The sequence below is a fragment of the Mus caroli genome, unplaced genomic scaffold (assembly GCF_978045245.1).
Source record: "Mus caroli unplaced genomic scaffold, Mus_caroli_1 scaffold_12, whole genome shotgun sequence".
NCBI classification, from domain to species: Eukaryota; Metazoa; Chordata; class Mammalia; order Rodentia; family Muridae; genus Mus; species Mus caroli.
The window spans coordinates 8723085-8739959 of NW_028227267.1; the positions used below are offsets into that span (position 1 = coordinate 8723085).

A 16875-nucleotide genomic window follows, 5' to 3' on the forward strand; every position below is an offset into this window, starting at 1 on the left:
CATTGACTGGGGCCAACTGAGATTCCTGTAATCTGGGCTGGGGGATGGGCAACTACGTTGCCTAGTATTACAGAGAACTCCAGATTCACTGGGGTCAATTCCGTGTCTTCCAACACTGTTTAACAAACTGCCTGGTTTTGCCAGAGGACAGATGACACCCATTCCCGAACTCAGATTCTGAGTCCTGAAAGTTCTGGGAAGTATTCTCTATGGTGCTCTCCATGGCTGGTGACCACTGCACAGGGCACAGGGGTGCAATCTGGCATCACCCTGTGTTCACCCACTCTCCAATCCAAGAAAGAGGCTGAACTCAGCTCCTTTCTATCAGCCTGCTGGTTAATTTCTACCAATTCTCTGCATGTATGGGGATGATCGTTATCCTTCTTATATTAGTTAGTGGCTTTATTATTTATGGCTACATTACAGCAATTTGAATAAATTTTCAAGCCAGGATAGTTTATGATAATTATGTAGATCTGAATCTGAGATGTCTTCTATCCTTTCTGTTAGGTATTCAGACTGTTCGATATTTCTAGGATCCTAAGTCTTTTGTTTGTGGTTACTTGTTATTTTTCAAGGACATGAAGCAATGTTTGAGCCATTGGCAGGAGGAGGTGACCGAGCCTTACCAGGCTTCTGGCAGTGGAATAAATATCTGTTATTTGTCCAGTGTAGTTACTTTCAAACTTTAGGCAAGATGAGCCAGACATTGAGAAATAATGCTGATTATGCAGGGGAACACACCAGATAAAAATATCTTTCCCAAGAATCTAAGTGTTCCAGTAGATTAGCATTATTGATCACTCACTTCCCTCGGTCTACAGATGATTTCAGAATCCTCAAACTATTTTTCTCCCTTGTCTAGTATAATTACCGGAACAAGGAATAATCTAATTAAAAGACAACAAGGATGCATTCTAATTGTTCTAATAACTTATGTAAATATACAGTGCATGCAGCAGCCTCTCAAAGGGATGCATGTTGTAGACTGACAGCTGTTCCTTTACTGCCACACTTTACAGTTGATTTCTTCTGAAAGATAACTTGTGATGGCATAGTTAATTATTCAAAATATGCTGGGTCTATAACGATTTCAGCTTCCATGTGGTAAATGGAATGAGGAATCGCATGTTGACTTCTTTAGATAAAACATTGAACCAGACACAAGCCTCTTCCGGTCAGACCAGCACCGGGGTAGCTAGGGCGCAGGGTCGGCTGACACTTGCCAGCTACCCACAACACCCGCCACAGGATCTTAAGACTTCTGGTGAGTGGAACACAGCTTCTGCTCCAATCCAATTGCTCGCAGGACCTGAGACTGCATTAGTTAGGGAAGGAGAAAACGGGCCTGAGTAGGGCCACAAGCCTCTTCGGGTCTGACCAGCACCTGGGTAGCTAGAGCGCAGGGTCTGCTGACACCCGCCAGCTACTCAGGACACCCGCCACAGGATTTTGAGACTTCTGGTGAGTGGAACACAGCTTCTGCTCCAGTCCAATCACGCCGGACCTGAGACTGCTTTGGTTGGGGAGGCAGAAATCCGGCCTGAGTAGGGCCACAAGCCTCTTCCGGTCTGAACAGCACCGGGGTAGCTAGAGCACAGGGTCTGCTGACACCCGCCAGCTACCCACGACACCCGCCACAGGGTTTTGAGACTTCTGGTGAGTGGAACACAGAGTCTGCTCCAATCTTTAAACAGTGACAACAATAACAACTAATCCCAGAGATTACCAGATGGCGAAAGGTAAATGTAAGAATCTTACTAACAGAAACCAAGACCACTCACCATCATCAGAACCAAGCACTCCAACTTCGCCCAGTCCAGGGCACCCCAACACACCAGAAAAGCTAGACCCGGTTCTAAAAGCATATCTCATGATGATGGTAGAGGACATCAAGAAGGACTTTAATAACACACTTAAAGAAATACAAAAGAACACTGGTAAACAGGTAGAAGACATTAAAGAGGAAGCACAAAAATCCTTTAAAGAATTGCAGGAGAACACTGCTAAACAGGTAGAAGACATTAAAGAGGAAGTACAAAAATCCCTTAAAGAATTGCAGGAGAACACTGCTAAACAGGTAGAAGACATTAAAGAGGAAGCACAAAAATCCCTTAAAGAATTGCAGGAGAACACTGCTAAACAGGTAGAAGACATTAAAGAGGAATCACAAAAATCCATTAAAGAATTGCAGGAAAACCAGACCAAACAGGTGATGGAATTGAATAAAACCATCCAAGACCTAAAAAGGGAAGTAGAAATAATGAAGAAAACCCAAATTGAGGCAATACTGGAGATAGAAACACTAGGAAAGAAATCTGGAACAATAGATACGAGCATCAGCAACAGAATACAAGAGATGGAAGAGAGAATCTCAGGTGCAGAAGACTCCATAGAGAACATCGGCACGACAATCAAAGAAAATACAAAATCCAAAAAGATCCTAACTCAAAATATCCAGGAAATCCAGGACAAAATGAGAAGACCAAACCTACGGATAATAGGAGTAGATGAGAATGAAGATTTTCAACTCAAAGGACCAGCAAATATATTCAACAAAATTATAGAAGAAAACTTCGCAAACCTAAAGAAAGAGATGCCCATGAACATACAAGAAGCTTACAGAACTCCAAATAGACTGGACCAGAAAAGAAATTCCTTCCGACACATAATAATCAGAACAAAAAATGCACTAAATAAAGATAGAATACTAAAAGCAGTAAGGGAAAAAGGTCAAGTAACATATGAAGGCAAGCCTATCAGAATTACACCGGATTTTTCACCAGAGACTATGAAAGCCAGAAGGGCCTGGACAGATGTTATACAGAAACTAAGAGAACACAATTTCCAGCCCAGGCTACTATACCCAGCCAAACTCTCAATTACCATAGATGGAGAAACCAAAGTATTCCACGATAAAACCAAATTCACACATTATCTTTCCACGAATCCAGCACTTCAAAGGATAATAACAGAAAAAAACCAATACAAGGACGGAAACCACGTCATAGAAAAAGCAAGAAGGTAATCCCTCAACAAACCTAAAAGAAGACAGCCACAAAAACAGAACACCAACTCTAACAACAAAAATAAAAGGAAGCAACAATTACTTCTCCCTAATATCTCTTAATATCAATGGACTCAACTCCCCAATAAAAAGACATAGACTAACAGGCTGGCTACAGAAACAGGACCCACCATTTTGCTGCTAACAGGAAACTCATCTCAGAGAAAAAGATAGACACTACCTCAGAATGAAAGGCTGGAAAACAATTTTCCAAACAAATGGTAGGAAGAAACAAGCTGAAGTAGCCATTCTAATATCTGATAAGATTGACTTCCAACCCAAAGTCATCAAAAAAGACAAGGAAGGGCACTTCATTCTCATCAAAGGTAAAATCCTCCAAGAGGAACTATCAATTCTGAATATCTATGCTCCAAATACAAGGGCAGCCTCATTCATTAAAGATACTTTAGTAAAGCTCAAAGCACACATTGCGCCTCACACAATAATAGTGGGAGACTTCAACACACCACTTTCACCAATGGACAGATCATGGAAACAGAAACTAAACAGGGACACAGTGAAACTAACAGAGGTTATGAAACAAATGGATCTGACAGATATCTACAGAACATTTTATCCTAAAACGAAAGGATATACCTTCTTCTCAGCACCTCACGGTACCTTCTCCAAAATTGACCACATAATTGGTTACAAAACAAGCCTCAATATATACAAAAATATTGAAATTGTCCCATGCACCCTATCAGATCACCATAGACTAAGACTGATCTTCAATAACAAAATAACTAATAGAAAGCCAACACATACATGGAAACTAAACAACACTCTTCTCAATGATACCTTGGTCAAGGAAGGAATAAAGAAAGAAATTAAGGACTTTCTGGAGTTTAATGAAAATGAAGCCACAACATACCCAAACTTATGGGACACACTGAAAGCATTTCTAAGAGGAAAACTCATAGCTCTGAGTGCCTCCAAAAAGAAACTAGAGAGAGCACACATTAGCAGCTTGACAACACACCTAAAATCCCTAGAACGAAAGGAAGCAAATTCACCCAAGAGGAGTAGACGGCAGGAAATAATCAAACTCAGGGGTGAAATCAACCAAGGGGAAACAAGAAGAACAATTCAAAGAATCAACCAATCGAGGAGCTGGTTCTTTGAGAAAAACAACAAGATAGATAAACCCTTAGCCAGACTCACTAGAGGGCATAGGGAAAGTACTCTAATTAACAAAATCAGAAATGAAAAAAGAGACATAACAACAGACCCTGAAGAAATCCAAAACACCATCAGATCCTTCTACAAAAGGCTATACTCAACAAAACTGGAGATCCTGGATGAAATGGACAAGTTTCTAGACAGATACCAGGTACCAAAGTTAAATCAAGATCAGGTTAATGATCTAAACAGTCCCATATCCCCTAAAGAAATAAAAGCAGTCATTCATAGTCTCCCAACCAAGAAAAGCCCAGGACCAGATGGGTTTAGTGCAGAGTTCTATCAAACCTTCAAAGAAGAACTAATCCCAGTTCTTCACAAACTATTCCACAAAATAGAATCAGAAGGTACTCTACCCAACTCATTCTATGAAGCCACAATTACTCTGATTCCTAAACCTCATAAAGACCCAACAAAAATAGAGAACTTCAGACCAATTTCCCTTATGAATATTGATGCAAAAATCCTCAATAAAGTTCTCGCTAACCGAATTCAAGAACACATCAAAACAATCATCCATCCTGACCAACTATGATTCATCCCAGGGATGCAAGGATGGTTCAATATACGAAAATTCATCAATGTAATCCATTATATAAACAAACTCAAAGACAAAAACCACATGATCATCTCATTAGATGCTGAAAAAGCATTTGACAAAATCCAACACCCATTCATGATAAAAGTCTTGGAAAGATCAGGAATTCAAGGCCCATACCTAACCATGATAAAAGCAATATACAGCAAACCAGTAGCCAACATCAAAGTAAATGGTGAGAAGCTGGAAGCAATCCCACTAAAATCAGGGACTAGACAAGGCTGCCCACTCTCTCCCTACCTATTCAATATTGTACTTGAATTCCTAGCCAGAGCAATTAAACAACAAAAGGAGATCAAGGGGATACAAATCGGAAAAGAAGAAGTCAAAATATCGCTTTTTGCAGATGATATGATAGTATACATAAGTGACCCTAAAAATTCCACCAGAGAACTCCTAAGCCTGATAAATAGCTTCGGTGAAGTAGCTGGATATAAAATTAACTCAAGCAAGTCAATGGCCTTTCTGTACACAAAGGATAAACAAGCAGAGAAGGAAATTAGGGAAACAACACCCTTCTCAATAGTCACAAACAATATAAAATACCTTGGCGTGACTCTAACTAAGGAAGTGAAAGATCTGTATGACAAGAACTTCAAGTCCCTGAAGAAAGAAATTAAAGAAAATCTCAGAAGATGGAAAAACTTCCCATGCTCATGGATTGGCGGGATCAACATTGTAAAAATGGCTATCTTGCCAAAAGCAATCTACAGATTCAATGCAATCCCCATCAAAATTCCAACTCAATTCTTCAACGAATTGGAAAGGGCAATCTGCAAATTCATCTGGAACAACAAAAAACCTAGGATAGCAAAAACTCTTCTCAAGGATAAAAGAACCTCTGGAGGAATCACCATGCCTGACCTAAAGCTGTACTACAGAGCAATTGTGATAAAAACAGCATGGTACTGGTATAACGACAGACAAGTAGACCAATGGAACAGAATTAAAGACCCTGAGATCAACCCACATACCTATGGTCACTTGATCTTTGACAAGGGAGCAAAAACCATCCAGTGGAAAAAAGACAGCATTTTCTTTTTTTTTTTTTTTTTAAGATTTATTTATTTATTATATGTAAGTTCACTGTAGCTATCTTCAGACACTCCAGAAGAGGGCGCCAGATCTCATTACGGATGGTTGTGAGCCACCATGTGGTTGCTGGGATTTGAACTCTGGACCTTCGGAAGAACAGTCGGGTGCTCTTACCCACTGAGCCATCTCACCAGCCCCAAAAGACAGCATTTTCAACAAATGGTGCTGGCACAACTGGCAGTTATCATGTAGAAGAATGCGAATTTATCCATTCCTATCTCTTTGTACCAAGGTCAAATCTAAGTGGATTAAGGAACTCCACATAAAACCAGAGACATTGAAACTTATAGAGGAGAAAGTAGGGAAAAGCCTCGAAGATATGGGTACAGGGGAAAAATTCCTGAATAGAACAGCAAAGGCTTGCGCTGTAAGATCGAGAATCGATAAATGGGACCTCATAAAGTTGCAAAGCTTCTGCAAGGCAAAAGACACCATCAATAAGACAAAAAGACCACCAACAGATTGGGAAAGTATCTTTACCTATCCTAAATCAGATAGGGGACTAATATCCAATATATATAAAGAACTCAAGAAGGTGGACTCCAGAAAATCAAATAACCCAGTTAAAAAATGGGGCTCAGAACTGAACAAAGAATTCTCACCTGAGGAATACAGAATGGCAGAGAAGCACCTGAAAAAATGTTCAACATCCTTAATCATCAGGGAAATGCAAATCAAAACAACCCTGAGATTCTACCTCACACCAGTCAGAATGGCTAAGATCAAAAATTCAGGTGACAGCAGATGCTGGCTAGGATGTGGAGAAAGAGGAACACTCCTTCATTGTTGGAGGGATTGCAAGCTGGTACAACCACTCTGGAAATCAGTTTGGCGGTTCCTCAGAAAATTGGACATAATAGTACCAGAGGATCCAGCAATACCTCTCCTGGGCATATATCCTGAAGATATTCCAACCGGTAAAAAGGACACATGCTCCACTATGTTCATAGCAGCCTTATTTATAATAGCCCGAAGCTGGAAAGAACCCAGATGCCCCTCAACAGAGGAATGGATACAGAAAATGTGGTACATTTACACAATGGAGTACTACTCAGCTATTAAAAGGAATGAATTTATGAAATTCCTAGCCAAATGGATGGATCTGGAGGGCATCATTCTGAGTGAGGTAACATATTCACAAAGGAACTCACACAATATGTACTCACTGATAAGTGGATATTAGCCCAAAAACTTAGGATACCCAAGATATAAGATACAATTTGTTAAACACATGAAACTCAAGAAGAACGAAGACCAAAGTGTGGACACTGTGCCCCTTCTTGGAATTGGGAACAAAACACCCATGGAAAGAGTTACAGAGATAAAGTTTGGAGCTGTGAAGAAAGGATGGACCATCTAAAGACTGCCATATCCAGGGATCCATCCCATAACCAGCTTCCAAATGCTGACACCATTGCATACGCTAGCAAGATTTTGCTGAAAGGACCCAGATATAGCTGTCTCTTGTGAGACAATGCCGGGGCCTAGCAAACACAGAAGTGGATACTCACAGTCAGCTATTGGATGGATCACAGGGCCCCCAATGGAGGAGCTAGAGAAAGTACCCAAGGAGCTAAAGGGAACTGCAACGCCATAGGTGGATCATTATTATGAACTAACCAGTACCCTGGAGCTCTTGACTCTAGCTGCATATGTATCAAAAGATGGCCTAGTCGGCCATCAATGGAAAGAGAGGCCCATTGGACTTGCCAACTTTATATGCCCCAGTACAGGGGAATGCCAGGGCCAAGGGGTGGGGGTGGGTGGGTGGGGGACTGGCGGGGGGAGTGTATTGGGGACTTTTTGGATAGCATTGGAAATGTAATTGAGGAAATTACCTAATTAAAAAAAAAACATTGAACCAAACAGAAGAAAGTAAAATAAAGATTGATAGAATATGAAAAGAAAAAAAAAAGTCTTGTGATGACCTTTTATTGTTTAAAATAGTTTAATTTGTTTTATTCTATGTGTTTGGGTACACACACACACACACACACACACACACACACACACACACATACACCATGGGCATTCCTGGTGTGTGAAGTGGCCAGAAGACAGTAGTGGATCCCCTGAAACTGAGTTTGGCACAGTTGTGACCAACCATGTGGTGCTGGGGAAGCAACCTAGGATCTTGGTAGAGCAATGAGTATTCTTGACAACTGAGCCATCTCTCCAGCCCCTAGACTTGATGATGTGCTTATGTGAGCATCCATTTGAACTTCTGTGCGTGTTTTCACAGAGGCCAGAAGAGAGTGTCAATCACCTTGGGATTGAATCACAGGCAGTTCTGAGCTACCCAAAGTCGGTGTTAAGAACTGAACGTGGAGATGGATAGTGCATGTTCCTAACCACTGGGGCATGTCTCCAGCCCTGCCATGACTTATTATTTCGTTATGAGGTATGCTAAGGTCTATGAGATGCCATTATTGTTTGTACAGTTCAAGTCTAGCCATTTTACTTATATTTTTGTTATTACTGTGAACAAAACTCCTAGTACAAACAAATTAAGAGAAGAAAGGCTACTGTTGAATTATGGTTTCAGAGAGGTTTTAGTTCAAAATGGCAGGGAAGTGGGACAAAGTCCATGGTGGTGGGTGTGTATGCTAGGGCTTTTAGGATCACAGCGGGTTAAGAAGATGAGAAAGAGGGGCACAAACCAAGGATTTTTTGAGAACCTTCAAAGCTTTGTGGTTAGTGATTCGCTTCAGCCAGCTAAGTCCCAGTATCAGTAGCTAGAACACAAGTTTTAAGTATAGAACTATAGGGGACATTTCATAATTACATGACATCATAATGTATTGTACATTGTTTATATGGAATATAGTATTCTCCATAAAGTCATCTCATGTTGTGGACAAAATACACATAATTTCTAATAGATTTGCTGTTTTTTTTTCCATGAATACCACACTTCTCTTATAATTTTGGTGTAGCATGTTGCATAAACAGATGAGAAAGCAAGGCAGTACAGAAAAAAGAGTGTCACAAAAAATTCATTCACGTAGAAAAAACATCTGTGTTCCAAATGAAGGGATGTGAACACAAAACTAAAAATGTATACAGCCACTCTTAACCTGTTTAAGAACAGCACATGTCCAAGTTGACTCTTGTTCTCTCTCACATACCTGCCTCTGAAATTTAATCAAACCTTTAACAAGTAGGATAAAATCTTACTTCGTATCTGACATGACTAGGGAGGATTTCTGGAAAGAAAACTTGGTGGGAAATACTTTGTGTTCCTATCTCTGAAGAATTGACTCATTCACATTGCCAAAGCAGTAAACACCATCCACTGATGGCACTGTACACACAGACAGCATTGTACATACTAACAGTACTATATACCTTGATAGCATTGTAACCACTAACAGTTCTATACACACTGAAAGCTCTGGACCTACTGATGGCATTGTACACACTAACGGTTCTGTACACACTGATATCATGATACGCACAGACAGCACAGTGCATACTTGACATTATTACACACACTGACAACACTATACAAACTGACAGCTCTGTACACATGGACAGTACCCCCTTGATAGGACAATACACACAATATTCAAAGAAACAACACAGAAAACAACAGTATATCACAAAAGATAAAAAAAATGTGAATTAAAAGAGGAAATATGTTAATGGAAATGGAGCACAGTCATGTTTCTTTCCAGCCTGATTTGCTTCAGGCCCTAACCCGTGAACTTGTTTTGGCTCCTTTTCCTGTCTGCTAATATAATGTAACCACTGACATCTTCATTTTTGATTGGCAGTTTTCAGATTTCATATTCTGAAACAGTTTAACATTTGAGAACTGAAGAACCTGGGGCTCAAGAACTGGCTGATTGGTTAAGAATCCTTGGTGGTTTTAGAGAGGGCCTGAGTTCCACTTCCTACATGCAAGCACTGCATCTCACAACTCCCTGTAGCTCCAGCTCCAGGAGGATGCAGTGCTTCTGGCCTCTCGGGGTGCCTACAGCCTCACATTGCCATATACATACTTTAAAAATAGTAAAAGTAAATTTACAATAAACATAAGTGTTTATTTTATTTTATTTTATGTGTGTGTGTGAGCACATGTGTACGAGTGTGCATGTGCACACACATGCATTTGGAGGCCAGAGGTCCATGTAGGGCAATTTCCATTATTCTCCTCCACCTTATTTTTTGAGATGGGGGTCTTTCCTTAAATTTGGAGATCAAGACTGGATGAGGATCTTCTTGTCTCTGCCTCCACATCTTTATGATTACAGATATAGAGCACCGTGACAACTTTTTACATCAGTTCTGGGGATCTGAACTCAGGTTGCACATTTGTGCAACATGCACTTTTGTGACTATGCCATCTTCCCAATCCCCAGATCTCTTCCATGTCTTCAAGACCAAATATATATGCCTCCTGCAAGGCAGCATGAAGGTAACAAACACTTATTTCAAACAGCTAGACTAAAAATAAACTAGAAAGTAGTTAAGCACTGTTGTTAGCTTTCATTATAATCTTCAGTTTTTTCTCTTCTCCTCTGAAATGATGGTTTGATCATCAAATATGTGTTGGCTATAGTCCTATAACTATTCAGCACCTATAGAAAGATCTCTGTCTCCATCCTTGAAAAGGCCCTAGGTGCCTGACAAACTATCAGCAAGGCACCATAGACCCAGCAACAATCTGAAGGTCTCTGGATATTGAGAATTTATGGAAAGTGGAGTGCAAATTTTACAAAGTATACAAACATCTGTTTCCTTCATAGCCAATGGCATTGGTAAATTTTCCCTCAGTAAATAATGTGAAATGCATGTTAAGAATTTTTAATGTTCCTTGGGTCCTTTCTCTAGCTCCTTCATTGAGGACCAGTCCGTCCAATGGATGACTGTGATCATCCACTTCTATATTAGTCAGGCACTGGCAGAGCCTCTCAGAAGACAGCTATATCAGGTTCCTGTCAGCAATCTCTTATTGGCATCTGTAATAGTGTCTGGGTTTAGTGGTTGTTTATAAGATGAATCTCTGGGGGGGGGGGTGTGGGGGAGGGTAGTTTCTGGATGGTCATTCCTTCAGTCTCTGCTCTAAATTTTGTCTCTGTAACTTCTTCCATGGGAATTTTGATCCCTCTTCTAAGAAGGATCGAAGTATTCAAACTTTGGTCTTCCTTCTTGAGTTTCATGTGTTTTGCAAATTGTATCTTGGGTATTTTGAGCTTCTGAGCTAATATCTACTTATCAGTGAGTATATAGCATGTGTGTTCTTTGGTGATTAGGTTACCTCACTTAGGATGATATCCTCCAGATACATCCATTTGTCTAAGAATTTCATAAATTCATTGTTTTTAATAGCTGAATATTGTGTAAATGTCCACATTTTCTGTATCCATTCTTCTGTTGAAGGACATCTGGGTTCTTTCCAGCTTCTGGCTATTATAAATAAGGCTGCTATGAACATAGTGGAGCATGTGTCCCTATTACAAGTTGGAGCATCTTCTGGGTATATGCCCAGGAGTGGTATTGCTGAATATTCTGGTAGTACTATGTCCAGTTTTCTGAGGAACTGCCAAACTGATTTCCAGAGTGTTTGTACCAGTTTGCAACCCCACAAGCAATGGAGTAGTGTTCCTCTTTCTCCACATCCTCACCAGCATCTGCTGTCACCTGAGTTTTTGATCTTAGCCATTTTGACTGGTGTGAGGTAGAATCTCAGGGTTGTTTTGATTTGCATTTTCCTGATGATTAAGGACGTTAAACTTTTTTTTTTAGATGCTTCTCAGCTATTCAGTATTCCTCAGTTTAGAATGCTTTGTTTAGCTCTGTACCATATTTTTTAATAGGAGGAACAACAATATGAACTAACCAGTACTGCCAGAGCTCCCTAGGACTAAACCTCCAATCAAAGATAACACATGGAAGGACTCATGGCTCTAGCTGCATTTACAGCAGAGGATGGTCTAGTTGTTCATCAATGGGAGGAGAGGCCCTTGGTCCTGAGATGGTTCTATGCCTCAGTATAGAGTAATGTCAGGGCCATGAAGCAGGAGTGGGTGGGTTGGTGAGCAGGGCGATGGGGGAAAGGATGGGAGATTTTCAGAGTGGAAACTAGGAAAGGGGATAACATTTTAAATGTAAATAAAGGAAATCTTGTTTTCTTATTAAATATACTTTTGTGTAAAAAAAAAAAAGAATTTTTAATGTTGTGACAGAGCTGTAGGAAAGTTAAAGGCCTTCCCTTCTCTTGCTGCCTGACACTTTGCCTGGATGCCAGTATGATTCTTTCATTAGCTACAGAGACAATGAAGTCATCAGCAGACAGAGAGGAGCACATGCAAATTAGAGTGCAGAAGACAAAACTCACAGAGTTTTCTTTCTCTTTTTGGCCATTAACACACCTTAACACTTCGAAAAACTAGATTCACATCTATATTAGACTAAAGAGAATGCTAATAATTTAGTGAAAACTACTTTAACGGTGTCTGAGTGTAGTAATCAGTGCTTCAAATGTAGCAGCTCCCAGGTATACACAGAATACAATGGAGATGAGGGTCAGCACTCTACCATCTTTCCCATACCATCTCCACTTGCTTCTAAGACATCCTGAACCTCAGACACCTGCCTGTTATATCTGACTTCTCTCCAAATGCACTCATTCCATTCTTTGACCATTAGTCAAAATAAGAGTATTTCTCTCAATATCATAAGTTGCTGTAATTTTTCACATGTCTGTTACTCCTGCTAGAACCAGATTATTCTGGTAACATTTCAATTCAAGAAGGTGCAGTCTCTTATACTCTTTTCTTCTTGAGTTTCTACTGCCACTCAGGAATTTAAAGCTTCAAGGACTTGAAAATATCAGTCAACAGTCAACCTAGAATCCTATAACCAGTGAAAATGTCCTTCAACAATGAATGAAGGAGTGAAAGGTTTCTTTTTTTTTTTAAGGAAGGAAAACCAAGAGAATCTGCTGCCAGCAGATCTTTCTAAAGAATGAAAACAGTTAAAATGGAATCCTGGAACACCAGAAAGGAAAGAAAAAATGATCTTGACAGTTGTAAATGGTGTTCAAAGATTGAACACTCTGATAAGGACTTGAAGCAGATATGTAGAGAAGAAGTTAGGATTATTATTTTATGAATAGAGGTAAGGATGCAAAAAGAGGTTTTAATTCTTATTTAAACTGGTATAATGAAGATACCAAGAATCTGTTCATTTTATGAATATATAATGTGATATTTAACACATATACTAAAGCTGTGCAGAGTGGTGCTCTAAAAACATTTTAGATATGCCAAGTAAGTTACTCGAATGATCAAATAGCTCACAAAAAGTATGGAAAATATAAAGAACAAATACAAAAAGCAAAGAGGACAAACAAAACATAAGGTGTCTTAAAATATAGCAAATACATAGCTAGATGTTTATTAATAAACCCATAAGCTAAGTATAGAACTTAGCTGAGCTGTTATCAGACTGTAAGAACACTTCACTTGAAACAACTGGAAGCACAATAATAAAAGGTATGTGTTATAAAAATCTTTACTACAAATAAAGCAGGAAAAGCTGATTCTCTCTGAAAATCAGTAAAGCTGACAAACCTCCAAAGAGAGAAGACTAAATAGGAGTCAGGAAGCAAGGGCTATCACTACAGATACAACAGACATCATAATGGCAATGACAGATCACTGTATTTACCAAGCATTTGACAACTTAGATGAAATACATCACTATCAAATTCCTGAAGTTGATCCACAGGAAATAGATAATATAAAATAGCTCATAGCAACTAAGGAAACTGAATTCATCTTTTTAAAAAAAAATGTACAATAATGTTTAGGCCTAAGTACATTCATTGAGGAAGCCAATTTTATACTATTTCTTTCTAGTTAATTTTATAAATATATTACCAAGATTCCCCCAAAATCAATAGCAGTGAAAAAACTAAATAAAAGCTACATTGCCTCAACTCTGGTAAATGTATAAATGAAAATTCTTGATGAAATTATAGCAAAAAATGTGAAAGAAAAAGAATTATACATCATGATAAAATTGAGTGTATTTCAAGGATGCAAGCCTGGTTCCCTAGTAAGTGAATCAATATGATTTTGGTTAATTATTAAAAAGCTAATCGATATAATTTATCACATTAACAGAGGTAACCTAGTCACAAAAGAACACACACAGTATGGATATTAGCCCAAAAGCTCAGAATACCCAATATACAATTCACAGACCATATGAAACGCAAGAAGAAGGAAGACCAAAGTGTAGATACTTCGGTCCTTCTTAGAAAGGGGAACAAAACCCATGGGAGGAGATACAGAGACAAAATATGGAGACAATGTATAGAGCAGAGATTGAAGAAAAGGAGGTCTAGTCCAGAGACTTCCCCACCTGGGGATCCATCCCATATACAGTTACCAAACCCAGGCACTATTGTGAATGCCAAGAAGTGCTTGCTGAAAGGAGCCTTATATAGCTGTCTCCTGAGAGGCTCTGCCAGAGCCTGACAAATACAGAGGCCGATGCTCACAGCCAACCATTGGACTTAGCATGGTTACCCCAATGGAGGAGGTAGAGAAAGGACTGAAGGAGCTGAAGGGGTTTGCAACCCCATAGGAAGAACAACAATATCAACCAAACAGAACCCCCAGAGCTGCCAGGGACTAAGCCACCAAACAAGGAGTACACATGGAGGGACCCATGATCCAGCCACATATGTAGTAGAGGATGGTCTTTTCAGGCATCAATGGGAGGAGAGGTGCTTAGTCATGTGAAGGCTTGATGCCCAGTGTAGGGGCATTCCAGGGCGGTGAGGTGGGAGTGGGTGGGTGGGGGAGCACCCTGGTAGAAGCAGGGAGAGAGGGGATGAGATAGGGGAGGTTGAGGAGGGGAAACTGGGAAAGGGTTTATTTATTTGAAATGTAAATAAAGAAAATATCCAATTCTAAAAAAAAATAGGAAAAATATACTTCATAAGGAAAAAGTATTTAACAAAATTCAACACTGGTTTTTGAAAAGAACTTTCAGAAGTGATGAAATTTAAGGGAACTTCCTCAAGTTGTTAAACATTATCTATAAAACCCCACCACTTATCTGTGAATGCCTGGGTGGGCCAGAGTAAGGATTGTATTTATGTCCGAAATTACATGTAAGTTTCATGTCTTTCCTTTTAAAATCTTAGGTTATATAAAGGCAACATTATGCTAAAAGTTATTTGCCAACAAAGTAATTGCAGTAATTAAAACAGTGTTGAAGAAGTACAATGAGGTTGAAAGAATCGGTCTACCGCATTTTGAGACTTAGTATAGAGTGAGTATTCCTGAAAAAATAGATATGGAATTCAATGGGAGCTTTCCTCAGGAGAAGAGAAGACAAGCTACAGAGTAAGAAGTATTTTCAAACTGTGTACCTAAAGAGAAACAAAGGAACAAAAACCCTTGTATTGGGAAGACACAAATCAATCCCAATATCAAGTAGAAAAAAACTAAAAAATGGATAAAACATCTTAATATGTTCCCACAAAACATGCCTACCAACTGGAAACAAGATTGTGCTCCAGTAATAGAGTAGCTAAACAAGTGGTACATTCCTCTTGTGGGTTGCATTGAGCAAAGGCACTTGATACATGTAAATAGATGTTAAATTAACTAAAATTGTAGGAAAAAAATAAAATTAATGTTCATATTGTTCATAGTCTGACTTTTTGATTGGGGTATAGTCTATCTGAACAGGATCCTGTAAGTTTATATTGCCTGGAAATGCGGTAGCCATTTTAGTTTACATAAGTATCCACCACATTGTTTGAGGATGATGAAGTTGCCTAAGAACTGTTATCAGGATGTGTCCCTGTTAGGCAATGAATGACTATAATTACAGGAGCAGCTTCAAAAGCCAGAGGCTGATTTAGAAGGGAGCTAGGTGGGGGAATGATGGTGCGTTTCCAGAAAGTATCAGGTATTATTGTCACTGTGAATTAAGTGGGAATTAAGGAATATTTAGTGAACACTGAAAAGATTCTAAATACCTGTGAGATTCCGCAGTCCTTGCCTCCTGCAGAGCTAAGAACAGTCCTCTCACTCTCCCTTCAGCCTCAGAGAGAATAGCCCAGGGCATGCAAAGGTCAGCAGAACCACAGGCACCAGCGGGCTTAAATAGAAGACTCCACTGTGGGGTCCTGTTCATTCCAGGTCTAGATGGACCCTGTGTTAGGATATCTGTCCAGCCTAAGAAAAGAAACTGAGAAATAGCAATAACCATGGCTCTTCTAGGCCACTCCCACTAGGATTGTGTGGTCCAACCTCAATACCCTTATGAAGTAGTACTGCTAGCTATTACTGACATGTGGATGGACCCTCAGCACTCAGAGGTGCCATGAGCTCAGATTGGCTATAAATATAAAGAACACTGAATTTTGAATGCTTAACATAAAAATTTTAATGTATCATAAATTTTATTACATGTTGAAATATTTTCAATCTATTGGGTTAAGTAAAATGTATCTTAAAAAATAATTTCTCAAATGAATAAGAGAACAGATTTGTTCTCTAGTAGAGCAGGAAACCCAGGTTTGTGCAGCTTAGAATAACACAGTATCAGCCCAAAGGGAAGGGCTACCCAAGTAATCAAAAGATACTGTGTCACATAGCAGGTATATGTGAGCTCTCTGTTCATATGTGCTCTTGTGCCTGTCCTTTGTGCCCATGTGTGACATCGTAGGGAATCCTTGGGTAATAGTCTTTGCCTTCTATGTTTTTTTTTTTGATTTTTAATATTTTTATTACATATTTTCCTCAATTACATTTCCAATGCTATCCCAAAAGACCCCCATAGCGCCCCCCACTTCCCTACCCACCCATTCCCATTCTTTTGGCCCTGGCATTCCCCTATATTGGGGCATATAAAGTTTGCAAGTCCAATGGGCCTCTCTTTCCATTGATGGCCGAATAGG

The 16875-nt window shown here is 39.5% G+C and overlaps 1 protein-coding gene across 3 annotated transcripts in view; it reads left to right on the forward strand.

Annotated features, from left to right (window-relative positions):
- Fhit (fragile histidine triad diadenosine triphosphatase) overlaps positions 1-16875 on the forward strand; it is a 1639467-nt gene that overhangs the window by 400080 nt on the left and 1222512 nt on the right. The window lies entirely within an intron of this gene.